Source organism: Parasteatoda tepidariorum, chromosome 8 (assembly GCF_043381705.1).
Source record: "Parasteatoda tepidariorum isolate YZ-2023 chromosome 8, CAS_Ptep_4.0, whole genome shotgun sequence".
Taxonomy (NCBI): Eukaryota; Metazoa; Arthropoda; class Arachnida; order Araneae; family Theridiidae; genus Parasteatoda; species Parasteatoda tepidariorum.
The window spans coordinates 80216714-80231331 of record NC_092211.1 but is presented as its reverse complement, the minus strand read 5'-3'; the positions used below and the strand labels follow the sequence as shown (position 1 = coordinate 80231331).

Below are 14618 nucleotides of genomic sequence, written 5' to 3'. Positions count from 1 at the left end.
ATTATTTAAAGAAAAAAAATTTTTTTTTTTTTTGTTGCTAACATAAGATTATTTTTAGTTTGTTTCTAAAGGTTCTAATGCTCATTTATTTATATTTCACAGCGTTCTTCTTAATCAAAATAAAAAAAATTTGTAGAAAATTATTTCTTTTTCTTTTTAAAAATTATTATTGACTATTTCCATTTTGTAATATCTGGATTATTGAAAAATAATGCTTACAATGGTTTTGTGGAATATGTTAAAATCTGATATTTAGTTGGAAAAGTGTGGGTAATATGCTGGCCATGAGTTATCATCTCTCTTGATTTGAAATATAATCTGTAAAAAATAAGTTTTAATGAAGACATTGCTTGCTCGATGTGTGTTTGGCTTGAAAATTTTTTGTTGCTCTGGAAATTTAGAAGAGTTTTTAAGTTTAACAATAAAAGCACTTCGTAATAACATAAATAAACTTTTCATTCTACTTTGAAAATGTAATGTTAAGTTTGTTATAGTATTGTCTTACCTAATTCTAGCTTTTGTGCCCCTAAACTATATTCAATGCACTACACTAACGGCAATTAATGTGGTTTCCTGCGATTATTTTTTAATTTAATAGCTTGTTGCCAGTGTTTCTCTTTAAAATGTAATCGATGATCGATTCTTTAGTTTTAATTATTATCATTTTCATAATTTATTTGTTTTCAAAGATTTGTGATTTTTTATAGATAAATTAATATTTTGACTTAAAAAATATAATAATTTTGAACTGTTTGTCATAGAGCAGGGGAGGCCAAGCACCTTGATAGTCGAGCCATTTTTTAAAATTTGAAATTTTTCGCGAGCCGCAACTAAATACGTATTTAAAAGGTATGCAAAAAAAGTATTAAATTTTCTTTTTTTACATGAATTATATTTATTGAAAACATATAAGTAAAAGTACAAAATATGTGCATTGAATTTAAATATTAAATACATTTATTTTACTTCTCTTGATAATTCTTTAAAATTTGGTTAAAAATTGGTGACAGCATTTCTCAGCAATTCCTTGAGATGCTGGTTAGTTAATACTGATCAGTGTTTGGATTTCACGAATTTTAAAGTGGAATAAAATGATTCACATAAGTACGTTGTTCTGAATATTAAAATAATTCGACAAACAGCCTTTTTTAATTCAGGATTCTTTGATTCTGGTACAAATTTCCAAAATTCAGTAATCGACGTCGACTTATATTTTAATTGTAGAGCTTGATCTTCTTGCATCTCTATTAGTTCTAATTCTCCAGATGCCTTTTGTGTCATAATTATTTTGGAAATGGAAAACTCACCTTGACTTGAACAACTTTGCACTTAGTTTTTCATATTTGTTCTCAGTAATTTAAAAAACATTTTGAAACACATACGGAACGATGATAATTTTTTTAAATATAATAGTACAAAAATGAAAAGCGAACTCTGGTACATTTATCGAGAGCCACAAATAATCCTTCAAAGAGCCACATGTGGCTCGCGAGCCGCAGGTTGGCCACCCCTGTCATAGAGTATTTTATCGTTTTTTCTTGTTTCAGTAACATAGTTCATTCTATAACGATATTAATCAAATTTAGTAGTGATGTTTCCTAAGAAGTGATTTTCTGTTGCTTTTTTTTCTTCTCTTTCGGTGCTTTTTTCCGGTTCTCTTTTTTCCAACTATCATTTCACACCGGTACGTTTTTTTCACTCCAAAACTATGACTGGCAAGTAAGAAACAATATTAACTACCATATGTTAGTTACCATAATTTAAAAGCGTGNGACTACTCGGATCTTTCTCTTGCGCACGCGCGCATGACATCTTAATATGTGTAGAGGTAGATTATCACGTGACTCGTTTTCTTTTCCTAGTCGGCCGCTTGTAGCGTGTTCAGTAGGTTAGACGTGGTTTATTATTTTCGAATTTTTTACGTTTGTAATCTTTCAGAAGTCATTTATGGTAAGTTTATTGAAAATATATAATCGTTGTGTAATGTCCCTTGAAAATTATGCTTTTAGTTAACTTATTTTTTTGATTTTGTATCTTATCTTTGGTTTGGAATAAGAAATGCAATCCGCTAGACGTCGCATAGGAAAACAAAATGGCGTCTTTGTTAAAAAGGAGAACCTCTGAGATTACTTGTTGAAGAAGTCTTGTCATTTTTTGTGTACTAAATTTCAATGAAAATCCCTGGAGTCGATACTATAATTACAAATCATTATTAAATTTCATTTTTGGATTTTTTCCTAAAATATTAACAAAACTTTCTTGAAATAAATTTTAAGTTCGAATTTTTATTTTTTAAAAATTATTCAAAACTTCTGAAGTTTTAACTCTAAATCTTTTTTTAATCTTGAAAAATAAAACTTCGGTCTATAAAAACTGGTTAGGGGAAAAAAAATTAAGATTTAGCCTTGTTCTAACTATAAACCTTAGTTTTGATTCTGAGAAAAAATCATATCTACAATTGTGCCTAACAATTTTGAAAATTTGTTTTTTTTCTGATAAATGTAGTGCATTTTAATTCTTCATATATATATATATATAGTACTAAGCACATAGGGTAAATAAAAATTATATATTCTATGGCACTAAATTTGCCACGAGAGTTAAAAAAGCATACACGTTGGACTCAAAATTGATTTTTATTTTTGTTTAGATTCTATTCTAACTATTATTTATTTTAGGTTTAATTTAGTCATTTCAGGTATAAATATAAATTGTAGTTCTTACTTTATAGAGTACAAATGAAAAAAAATTTCTTTCTCGAAACATAACAGCTTTCCAAAATGCTTAAACACTTTCACACTATGAGTTACCTATACAATGGAGGTTTTGAGTTATTTACATACTGTCTGATCTCAATCTAAACTTTTGGTTATTCAATTATCGTATAATTAATTTCTTCATTGTGTTCATAGTTGCTTTTACTATCAGTTACACCCCCACCTCTACAGTTAGAAATCTCTTGAAGTTCCCCTCAATATTTCAGACCAATAAAGAAAAATTTCATGAATCATCATAAATTTTAGTTCATCAAAGTAAGAAAAAGAAATAAAAATAATCGATTTCTACATAATTGGCAAATATAAGATTTTTTTTTTGTATGTTTGAAATTTAGAGAACTATTGTAATTGTGTATTTTAATTTAATCCCTTTCAAAAATTGGACCCCTGTGACGCTTATGATTCATAGCCCAGCTTATTTGATTCCACATATGAAACTTGTATTGTAACGGTATATTATATTTTTAGGATTTTTATATGTTAATCAATTTATGGAAAATATGCTATTTAAAAAAAAAAAAAAAATTTGCTTGGAGCTTGTCTGGCATCTGAGAGAGGAAAAAAAGGCGCAAAATGGAAAGGAAGAAAAAAAAAAAACGCGGCTAGTCAATGTCATGTAGACGTAAAGGCTTGCTTCTGAAAAGTGGGTGTAGCGCCATCTATGTGTTCTGAAATTTTAATCAATGAATCATTTTCTCCTTATAAGCAATAATATACTAATCAATCGGAGAAAGGATTGATTTTTATTACAGTTCTCGTTTAGACTTTTTCTTACACTGACTTGTTTTTACTGAATTGATTTTATTATAATTCATGTTATTCTGTTTTTAATATCTTGATATGCTAATTACTAAACGTTATTTTAAAAAGGTTGCTTCCATTGCGAAATACATTTTGAATTTATCTCTTTAAATTCGGTATTGATACTTAGCGCTTCCTTTGATATTTATCCTGTATCTTTTTATTTATTTCACTTTTTATTAGATAATAACTCTCTATAAATTATAATTAAATTTCTTTACTGAGAAATTTATTTTATAATTTTTTATTTTATTTATGCGAGGTGTTAAAATTACAATTAACTTATTTTTCTGTGTCAAAATTACTTTTTGGCAATGCAATATTTTAAGTTCTCAATTTTGGGATTTGCTTAAGTTCCTTGGCTAATTTTACAAATGTAACAGAAATTACGTTGAAGAAATTGTTTTCGTATGTATCTGTAGGACTTTGTAAACCGATTAAATAGTTGCAAATTAAATAAATTAGTTACAAATTAAATTAATTTGATTACAAATAAAGTTTATAGCTTTCACGAATGAAAGCATTTTTGTTGAAATTACATTATAAATAAGAAAATAAATATTACGCTCATTTTATTTTCTTTCATTTTTTTTCCATGGGTGTTTATTTGTAGCTTAAGAAGTCAAATTTTTACTTAGTTTTCGCTGATGATGATTTATTATAATGTGCACATGAAAACAACAGCTAACAATTCGTTGATAGCAGCACATTTAAACGATTTTTTGGGTTACTCTGATATCGTTAACATTCCGAGCATATAAACTGTGACACGGTGTATTATAGCTGTGTAAAACGTGTTTTTCCTCTTCGCCTTTTATGATTGTCCTAGGCTACTTTTAACATGTTTTATTTAAAATATTTTATTTATTACAATGTGAAATTTATCATCAATTTAATTCATTAAATTCATCATTATTACATTAATTATTAAGAAATATAGTTTACCAGAGAAATAATGTAATATATATGCATGATATTTTTAATTAAATTTTTCTTCGAGTTTGACAAACGATCTCTTATGGCAGTCATAAATGTTGAAATAGATATGCGAATTGTTGGTGTGGTTAGGCTTAATGAAATAACTGTTTCTCTTGATGGCGTTGTCTTTATATTTGCGTTTTATTTTGCTTTGCGGGTGTGCCAAAAATGTTTCGACATATCTATATTTTGGTTGATTTGGTTTCTGGATTGTTTGTGGGTTAAATAAAATGTATTACAAGTTTTTTTTGGTTCGCTTGACAAACGTATTATGTTTATAACTTTTAATAACAGATTTTGATAAGAAAATCGATAACAGAGATAAGAATTTTTCCTTTCAGAATCAATATCCATTTGCTACTAGAAATTTTATGAAAATATTGTTATTTTTTCCACACTTCGTTACGATCGCAAATAAATCTAAGTATTTAACTTTAGGTATTATTTAATGTAGGATGATCGGTGAAAAATAGTGTGCAATTTTATTGTTTCTTCCGTATGTTTTAGACATTTTATCAAAATTCTTTTTCTTTTCAGCGGAAATTGTTTTGTATTATGTTGCTTTTTATTTGCTAATTATAAGTATTAAGAGTTATGCTTTCCTAACTTCTCTTGAAATAATAACAGTAAAAATTCGTTTTTCTTTACCGAATGAAACATTTTGTTCATTCAAGGTTTACAGGTTTCGGGTTGCGTCCAGGAACTGTTAGCTGAGGAATCGTCATCTCGACCGCGGAAGTTCTTCCTGGAGGGGAAAAAGATAAACTCGTTTTTCCCTTTTTATTGGTTGAGGGGAATCTTTTCCCGGGCTACTCGAATCTTTCTCTTGCGCACGCGCGCATGACATCTTAATATGTGTAGAGGTAGATTATCACGTGACTCGTTTTCTTTTCCTAGTCGGCCGCTTGTAGCGTGTTCAGTAGGTTAGACGTGGTTTATTATTTTCGAATTTTTTACGTTTGTAATCTTTCAGAAGTCATTTATGGTAAGTTTATTGAAAATATATAATCGTTGTGTAATGTCCCTTGAAAATTATGCTTTTAGTTAACTTATTTTTTTGATTTTGTATCTTATCTTTGGTTTGGAATAAGAAATGCAATCCGCTAGACGTCGCATAGGAAAACAAAATGGCGTCTTTGTTAAAAAGGAGAACCTCTGAGATTACTTGTTCAAGAAGTCTTGTCATTTTTTGTGTATTAAATTTCAATGAAAATCTCTGGAGTCGATACTATAATTACAAATCATTATTAAATTTCATTTTCGGACTTTTTCCTAAAATATTAACAAAACTTTCTTGAAATAAATTTTAAGTTCGAATTTTTATTTTTTAAAAATTATTCAAAACTTCTGAAGTTTTAACTCTAAATCTTTTTTTAATCTTGAAAAATAAAACTTCGGTCTATAAAAACTGGTTAGGGGAAAAAAAATTAAGATTTAGCCTTGTTCTAACTATAAACCTTAGTTTTGATTCTGAGAAAAAATCATATCTACAATTGTGCCTAACAATTTTGAAAATTTGTTTTTTTTCTGATAAATGTAGTGCATTTTAATTCTTCATCAAATGAAACACTAAGAACGGAAATTTTTGTCAAAATGGCGATTGCCCTAGTTGGCGTAGCATGGAACTTCACCGCAAAAGATCTGAAATCTAACATGTCGCATGCGGTATTTTAAATCTGATAATTCTTCTATTAAGGATTAATAGGCTCGCATGTAAAACAGGCTTCCTAAGCTCTGATATCAGGTATAAATGGTTTATTCATGTGTCACTCACGCCTGGTACTTAGTGTTGATCCCAATTGGTAAACGAATCGGATGTAGGAATAATGCCACCGGCGGGTTAACCGCGGATGGTTTTCGTGGTTTTCCTTTCTAGGAAACGCAAATGTGGGTTAATTAGCCTCGAAAACTAACTTCAGCAACTGCGTTTACCCGATGCTCGATTCAGGAGCCCCATAATCTTCTGAGTATGCTTCAAAATTATATGAGGATGTAAAGGAGATTATTTGTATGTTATATATCGATAATGATAAAATAAATATCTGATGGGCGACATAACAGTATACTATTATGTTTGCTTCGTTCTTGGCGAAAAATTTTCATTCTGTGATTGCTTAGTTCTTAGTCATTAATTTTGTCGTTAGGCTTAACGTAATGGAATTCCAATGTATTTAAAAAGAATTTATTTTGAACTAAATTGTATGCTTTGGGGATTTGCTTCGAGTATTGAGGATCATAAACTCTTCATTAAGCACTTGTTTGATCCTAAAATTTTTTTTTCTTTTAAAATCAAGACAGTTACAACCTTTATTTTTAATTTTCTTGATCTCTAATTTCAGTCATATGGCATCCTAATGATCTCTCCTTGTTAGGTTTATATTCTCATTTTGTCTTATGTAGAATTCCGTTTAAATTTGCTTTTGGTGTTGCCGAGTTGATTGGTTTTGTTACTTTGAGCCGTTTGTGGTTTGCCCAGTATAGTCGCTTCCGGTCCTTCTTTAACTTAACTGTACATACAAAGTTAATTGATTGATGCACTTTATTTAAGCGTTTTTATTGGTAATAAATTCTTTATAATTAATAATGTCAAGTTGATTTATTCCATGGCACTTTTCATTTCCATTATCAGAAATATGTATTGAAAATAAAAATAACTTGATTTTAAAATTTATGCTCCTCCGTAACATTTTTAAAATTGGCGAACAGATTGCTGGTTTTTATCAATTATGATAACTCGCTATACTGTTATGTCACGAATCGGATGTAGGAATAATGCCGCCGTCGGGTTAACCGCGGATGGTTTTCGTGGTTTTCCTTTTTAGGAAACGCAAATGTGGGTTAATTAGCCTCGAAAACTAACTTCAGCAACTGTGTTTACCCGATGCTCGATTCAGGAGCCCCATAATCTTCTGAGTATGCTTCAAAATTATATGCATATGAAAATTAAAGATTTGGTAGATTCACTGTTCTGTCAAGGATTTTGATGTACTTAATTGGATCAACTGAGAACTGTATGATAAGCTAACATATCGAAAATTTTTTTTTCGGATATCAATATTTAAATTTATTCTTTATTTATAACCGTCGTGGAACAGCCGGCCCAATTTTGGGTTTACGACGACAAATGTTCAACTCCGTAGCCTTGTAATTTTGAACCCAATCCAGAAGACAAGGGAACTCCTGGATCTAGTATTGGGAGAAATTTGTCTTCGTGAAGGACTGCCTGGATGGAACTAACCACCCGCATTTACGTTACATGGAGGGGAATACTACGAGGACCTTCCACGGTTAGCTTGACGGCAAGGGGACTCTAACCCATGATCCGTCTGCCACTGAGGATATTTCCCATCAGCACTGAGGTCGGTGCATTGAAATGTTTAACGTTACTGTAATGTCTTGTCTACTGTCATATCAAAGCATACTCAATTGATGAATGAAGTGTGACTGAAAAATTTTCATTAGCCGGGTTTACTGGTTTATGTAGGTTATATCGTTTTTACTTGACCCTATTAACTACTGGTTCAACCTACGAAATGTTACTACTCTCTTCAGTGCTCTAAGTGACTTAGTTTACGCTATACATTAAACTATGCATGATTTAATTTCAAACTTAGAAAAAATTTTATATACTGTATGGAATTTTTTTTAGACATAATTTTGAAGTTGAAAAGAAAAAACAGATAGCTAATTTTATTCTTTATGACGACGCGAGCTTAAAAGATATAAATCGTCTGTTAATTCACTACCCAATCGAGGTTGATGAAACAAGAAACTGATTTGTACCCTGTACCACTCATTATCCTTCGATAACATGGCCGATTGTTAAAATTACTCGTGCGCTACGGTTTGCACAGGCCCCTACTATCCTAGTTTATGGGGATTATTTTTCATGAAGTACAAGGAAAATGGGTGACGTCACAATTGTATTGTGAATTGCCGAAATTAGAGGTTACTGAATCTCTCTCTATACGTTGAATTTTGGGAACTTGTTTGGATTTTAATTTGCACATTGTCAAATTTGCAAATTAAATTAAGCAATTGTATATTTTGTTGAATGTGTGATATGGTGGAACTAGAAATCTTTTGTGATTTAAGCTGTAAAAAATTGGAATAATGGAAAATTGGAATACAAGGTACAAACGTGGAATTTTGGGAACTTGTTTGGATTTTAATTTGCACATTGTCAAATTTGCAAATTAAGTTTAAGCAATTGTATATTTTGCTGAAGAAATCTTTTGTGATTTAAGCTGTAAAAAAGGCATGTTTTTGATAAATTTACGGTAACATCAGAAAACTACAGAGATTTGTTTTTAACGAATAAATTGCGGTTCAGCTAAAATTTTCTGTGCTGTTGTTGCTTTTTTTGTAGTTTCTTCTATTTTGTCCAATTTCTTCCTCTGTCCTGGAAGAAATAGATTTTGTCCGGAAAAAATGCAAACTACGTGGAAGACTATATAGTTAATTTTTTTTCATGCGGGCATAAAATATGTATATATCAGGATTCGGGAAAATAGGAATTTCATTTGTTATAATGCTAGTTATCCTGTCTCAAAAATATGAGCTTGCGTCACCCTTATTTGTGTATACTTTGTTTACTAAACGAAAAAAAGTTACGAGTTGGCGTTACTGTAATTTTTACTTTGACCAGTATCTGTCACTGCATGATTCCTACCAGGGGATATGTCTTTATGTAAATATGAGTGTCAAAAAAACATCGAAACTCCAATTCTTGTAGTCCTTTTTTTAAATTTTTTTTTTTAAGAAATCTATTTCTTAAGGTAAATTTGAGCTTTCATAAACTGATTTTCCTAGCGTTTAAGCTTTTTTTTTTAACTTGCTAGTGGAAACAAGGTATTGACCTAGTTTGTTACATCGCTTGATCTCTTCTACATTTCATCACTCTTTTCCCTTTTAACTACATTGTCTTCGGGATTACGCTTTAATTTATCGCTGCATACTTGCTTCTAGTACATTTAACCAAGCAATCCTGACTTACTGTAATGATTGTTAATCTTGAAAATAGGCAAAATGAAGAGCAGTTAAAATGTTTGTTTCGTTTTCCACATTCATCACGCAATTTTAAGAAGTTTTTCCACTTGTAGTTATTTTTGGCATAGAATTATAAGCCCGCAGAACACTTAGTCAGCTAAATTGGCAGCCGCGTAAAATAGTTGTTACTGTACTGATCAAAACTACCTACACCTAAGGAATATAAAAGTTACTATACTGTAAAAAAAGTATTTTTTCACTAAGTGAAAAGTTCTAATCAAAAAGTGCGTTTTAGTTTCTAATTTAGCGAGTAATAAGATTGAAATAGGTAGGAACTTGTTGGTATTAACTATTAATTATTCATATAGTTCAAAAGTTTTTTTGTTGTTGAATTTTTTTCATTGTAGGTTGTAGGTTTTAAAGATGAATGGTAAATAATTTCATACTGACGTAGAAAAAAAAAATCACATGTAATTAATTGAGTCAACAGTGAGAAGAAACATAAATTTTAATTTAAAGCTTGCATTCACCTAATTGGGTATCTCGATTTTTTTTAAAAAAACTTATAATCTTGTTAATTACTTGTAATTTTTAACATATAACTACTCTTATAAGAAGTTTTATTTGCGTGCAAACGGGTATTAAGATGAAGTTTACAAATGCCTGTACTTTTCTGCCAAGGCCTCTAACATATGGAAATTTGTTGAAAATCTGTTAAAAATTGGAGATTTGTAAGGATCATATTAAACAAACTTTCCGTTTTATATTATAACATCTGCTGTTAATTATAACCTACATATTGAATTAATAAACTTGTGCATGGAAGAAAAAGTTATACCGTTTTTATATTACATTACAAATTCTTCCTGTTTAGCCTATTACGATTTGGCTTTTTCAAAAGCGTTTTTCTTCTAAACCGGTTTACTCCAGAATATTTTAAGGAGGATCTTATTAAACGTTTCTTTTTTCCTTTTCCCTCATACTACTGAAGAAGCGTTATTCCTTCACAGTAGAAAGAATATCACATTTTTCTTCCTTATGAACTTACACATTCACAAAATACATCCCGCTTATACTTACTGAATTTTTGTTGTCAATGTTGTTCTTTTTTGCAGATCTCTTATGTTATTTTGAAGATTTTAATTAACCCTATTGAGATTAGCATGGTTTTGGGAAAGTGTACTATTACAAATGCCCTTTGAGGACCTGGAATGGTAAACTATTATAAATTAATTATAAAATGTGAAAAGTGAAATTTTCGAAGACTTGTTGTCAATGCTGATTGCAAGTGATAATTGAAAACACAATCCAAAAAAGAAAAAAAAAGAAAAGTAAGATCATGCTTAAATTGTCTTGCTAAGCTTGGAAAAAGAATTAATTCGGACTTGAAACACTTGTTAATTTTTTTTGTTGTTAATTTTTTTTGTTAGCTTTTTGGAGAAATCCAGATCACACGAACTCTTTTCCTGACTACGTCATTGCTTGCTGACTTTCTAGTTTCAACGCTGAATAACAGGGATTATTTTTCAAAGCTTCTGATCTATTGCTAAAATCAACATAGCTTCTGATCTATTGCTAAAATCAATGTATGTATCTGAAGGTTAAGTATATTTCTGAATCTTCTAGAATTAATACCTTCTGTGGAAAAAGCAGTTAATGAAATCCCTTAAAAATTAGAGTAAAACATTCCAACTTGAAAAGGAAACAAAATGCACTCAAAGAACAGGTTTAAAATTTGATACTATTTACTTCATATTTACAATGCGGAAGGAAATAGGTTAACGTCAGTATTACACAAGCAATCATAAGTCAAAAGACGATGTCTCTAAATTAGCAGAAAAAGTTTTAGAAGGAATTCTATCCAAAAATTATACTTCACATCAACTTGTTATTTACTGCAATTTTTTCAAACAAAATTCTGTTTTATTGAAAAAGTATGTCTTCATTTATCATGCTCAATGAACAAGTTTCCAAAGCTGTTAAACTTAAGTAATACGGAATTCAGGAAGATCATGGATACACACACGTGTGACCTATGTCGTAAGCACCAGCTGATCGTTTTTAAGCAAAATGACGTGTTAGCTAAGTTTTTCCACATAAGTTAGAATGTTTAATTAACGTGAGGTTAATTAAAGGAAACGCCGTATCGCACATCGGATTTATTTAAATATAATTCTTTCTCGTCTACGTCTTTTACTTAACTCAGATTTATTATTAATTTATTAATATTTTATTGTAACCGTGATATTTTTTTGTTTTGTGTAACTGGCAACTTCGATGCATAATTAGTTTATGTTCTACGTGGTTTCGTGCCTGTCTTTGTGCTCAGTAAGAAATATATAGTGAAAGAATTGAAATATTTGTGAAAGAATCTTTGTGTAAGAATATAGAATGAATCACATAAGAGAATTGATACTTGACGGACTTTGCCTGCTCAAAATTGAATGGAACAAGTTAAAGGAAACAAATGCCACGTTTCAACAATCCATCAGACTCGAGATACCCATACTACGCCACTTGTAGGTATCCCATTCTAATGATGATATCTGAAAGAAAAAGAAATGGAGCAGACAATTTTGTCAAAACGATAATGTAGTATGGAATTATATTTCTCTCTTAGACCAAACGATTTGCGGCTCATTAAAGGAGATATTAAAAGAGAAAATTTCCTTTCCATTTAAAATAAACTTGATTAATTTCTGCTATTGATAATAAAATATAGTTTTTTTTTTATCAAAGGAAAGTATTTCTAAATTATATAATCGTAAATTTGAAAATGATTTAAATATTTATCCTTGCTTGTGCGAGACTTACGCATATTATTATATTGAAAGCGATAGAATAGAAGCTTATTTTTGTTATTCATTCTCGTAATTTCAAATACTTTTTACTAATTAAAATGTTTTAAGTATTCAAGTTGTATCTTCTACTAAATATATAATGTCGTTACGCTATATTACAGTTTCATAACTAATAGGTAAACCGTGAAGCAGCTGTGCTAAAATTATTGTGATGAACGTCAGTTCTTCGTGAGCAGCATTCATTATAACAAAATGCTGAGCTTATTAAAATACATTTTGATTATATGGTGTTTCTATATTTCAAATATATGGAATTTTACCGATAAGGCGCTTTTTGCTATTACCGGTGATGAAACAAGTACAAGATAAAAAAAATATATAAATAAAAAAAATTATGATTATCAATTTCAAGCTTTCAGTTATTGAAAAAAAAAAGTTTCTCATTTCTAGTCTTTGCAAAATGGAAAATAGCGAATGCAAATGGGATTATCTTCCAAATCTTAGTATGTTTAAGATCAGTTCAACGAATACTGACTAATTTTATGCTTCGCAAAAGAAAAATAACATATCTTTTATACAAATGAAAAGATATACAAATATAGTGTCGTGGATATCTTTGGCAAATTTCAATTTATACAGGTGAAACTTGATAACCTTGGATAAACTTCGGTAACCACTTATTGGTACATATAGAAAGATTAGTATTTTTTATCAAAAATCACTCGGTATCATCGTTCTATTGTATGTATTATGAAAAGTGGTTCCGGGAAAGAAAAAAAAAAGCTTTCGCTTAGAGTTTTAACCCATAAAAAAAGATAAATCGCTATATGCAGAATCGGAAAGAACTTTAACTTATCAAATAACGAGACAACCGTGATTTCAACATATTTGCAAGTGCAACTATCATTTCTTGAAGAAATAACGTCAGTTTATCCCTTAATCGACCGGTATTAAATTACCTTGTCAACGAGTAAAAATATTTTAACTAGTTACAATACTAATTTTATAATTAAATAACTTGTGCGTTTTACAACAATTAAAGTATTAAAAATAACCGCCATGCATAAAATAGCCGCATTGGAATGCAACCAGTAACTAAAAGTGCCATGCCGCAGCGGTCTATCAAAGTTTCATGATTAATTAAATCAGTTCGCTAGGACAATTTTCGTGTTGCTTGTAGAAAGGGTTATAGTCTTGTTTTGAAGTTCTATCTGCTCGTAAACGTTTATTAAATAGCAACTCTATATTATCCCTTTTATAATTTTTTAGTATTTCCAACAATCGATACTGTTACAAATATTGTTTACTAATATTTATATTGACCTAAATATAGTTTTCTACGACAAGAGCTCCCCTCGCTATTAAGTCTGAGGCCGTCTGCTGCTATGGAAATAAGAACAGCGAATTTCAGGCAGGGTAGCTTCTCTTCGCTCTCGAGAGCCTACATAATAGACCGGAGAAAAATATTACATTTCTCTCGCCAACTCGAGCCAAAACCTGTCCTAAATAAAAAACCCAAACCCCTACTTAAAATAGTTGTACCTCGTTACCATAGTCACCGCCACGGGTCCAAACGAATGGCTAGGGAAGTTCTTACTTTAGACAAACTATAAATATCACTGCCTTCCTAGAATCTTGTTAGTTCTCATGGATACTGATCGATTCAAACCTTGCACCGACACCTATAATCACCTATGCAACTACTTAGTCGATATTTCATTCAAAAACGCGACGCCAGTTTATAATTTCTCACTTTCATTTCTCAACTCTCATCTTTCTATCTCGTCAATTTTGCAAGTAAGTCTCTTTCACATTTTTAAATTGATTCAATATCATTTTTGACTAGTTATAAAACAAAGTATTGAAGGAAATTTAACTTAAATGAAAATTATGTAGCGTGGTATAAGTCCCAAACTAAAAATTTTATGAAAAATTAGAAAATATCATTGAATATTAAAAAAAAAAAAGAATGTGTCGAAGTGAAAAATTGACATCATTTAATGAAACAAAAAAGTTTCGCACAGTTTTGTTAATTTTTTAATGATTTGGTAAATAAAGGGTCAAAGTACTAACGTTTTTGTTACCAAAGCAGGGTCATCCGTATCTACGGACGAAATTAATAAAAGAGAATCTTAATAGAATTTACGGTATGAAGAGGATATTGCTGAGTTGATAAAGGGCAGAGAAAATGTGATATAAAAATTAGAGCTAATGAAATCAATGGACTTAAAAATGCTAATGATTAAAATGCAATGTAAGGACCAATTCTAAA

General features: G+C 30.1%; 1 protein-coding gene across 6 annotated transcripts in view; it reads left to right on the top strand.

Annotated features, from left to right (window-relative positions):
• The window catches only part of LOC107451716 (histone-lysine N-methyltransferase SETDB1-B), an 87066-nt gene that overhangs the window by 33607 nt on the left and 38841 nt on the right, over nucleotides 1–14618 (top strand). Inside the window, exon 1 of one of the 6 annotated variants that reach the window (XM_016067899.3) lies at nucleotides 5406–5541. The exons of the other annotated variants lie outside the window; for them this stretch is intronic. The gene's annotated coding sequence lies outside the window, so the exon portion shown is untranslated. Of the gene's footprint in view, nucleotides 1–5405; nucleotides 5542–14618 lie in introns of those variants that run through there. 6 annotated transcript variants of the gene reach the window in all.